The sequence below is a fragment of the Anarrhichthys ocellatus genome, unplaced genomic scaffold, assembly GCF_004355925.1.
Source record: "Anarrhichthys ocellatus isolate YVR2014 unplaced genomic scaffold, GSC_Weel_1.0 scaffold492, whole genome shotgun sequence".
In the NCBI taxonomy this organism is placed as follows: domain Eukaryota; kingdom Metazoa; phylum Chordata; class Actinopteri; order Perciformes; family Anarhichadidae; genus Anarrhichthys; species Anarrhichthys ocellatus.
This window is the reverse complement of record NW_022280466.1, coordinates 19,553-20,627: the sequence shown is the minus strand read 5'-3', so window position 1 is coordinate 20,627 and position 1,075 is coordinate 19,553. Positions and strand designations below refer to the sequence as shown.

At 41.9% G+C, this 1,075-nt stretch overlaps 1 protein-coding gene across 5 annotated transcripts in view; it reads right to left on the bottom strand.

Moving 5' to 3' along the window:
* Nucleotides 1-1,075, bottom strand: part of LOC116401509 (adhesion G-protein coupled receptor G6-like) — a 23,320-nt gene that overhangs the window by 4,008 nt on the left and 18,237 nt on the right. The gene's annotated exons all lie outside the window — the stretch shown is intronic.

Below are 1,075 nucleotides of genomic sequence, written 5' to 3'. Positions count from 1 at the left end.
GGGTGGGGTGGGGGGGGGGGGGGGGGGTGGGGGGGGGGGGGCGGGGGGGGGCAGAGAGGTTAATCAGTTAAAGTGATTTAGGGAATGTGGGTTAAACGTTGGGACAGGTTAGCATAGAAAGTTTTCACACTAACTTTAATTTGCTGATATTCATTAACATCATGCAGCAGTAAAGAATTACACAATTATATTCAATACTTGTATTTATCAAATCACAAAGATCAGAAACTAATTTGCTCTTGTGAAACTGAAATTGTGCTTCTGGATAACGTCTGATGTGCGTTGAGATATTCGGCCGAACGTTAACGAGGTGATAACATGACTAACGGTACGAGCTATTTATTATTCTCTTCATCAAGACAAGACAAAAAGTGAATCAAGGACGTGGGTGTGATGGTTAATCCTGAACAGGGCTAATTCTACTGGTTCAGTGAGCTAAACGCTGACATCAGCAGGCTAACACGCTCACAATGACCATGAGAGCTAATGATGATTGATAGGTACAATGGTTCACCATCTTAGTTTAGCATGTTAGCTAACACACTGAATGTCATTAGTTTTGTATTTTGGTGGAAAAACAAAGTATTGCACAAAGTGAAATGTTGATGAAAAGTGAATGAACACAATCAGTGAGATCAGCCGGAGTAATGTGTGAACATTTTGCCGAACCGTCCGATAGATATCGATCTCTCAGGAGAAGTGAAGACTTTGACCTGCTGGTCAGATGATCACCAGACTCAGAGGATTCTTAACATTTGTATTCTCGTCATATAAAATGACACTAAATATACAAGAAGTGGACGTAGTCACGGTGAAGTCACACATTGGTTTGTGGACTACGGGTTTGAAAACTAGAGTTCAGCATTTAACAATTTTACCATCATGAAAGTGATTCTGATTCTGGCAACTTGACTTCTGTGCAACCAGAAGTGACACGAGAGGGCGGAGCTAAGTACAACTGGATGTTGCAAATGACTTTCAGAAGTGAAAACAAACTGTGAAAGAGTTAAACTTGTAAGACGAAAACACGGACAACGTCTCTGGTAGAGACCTGTCAATCACCGTGTAGCCCCGC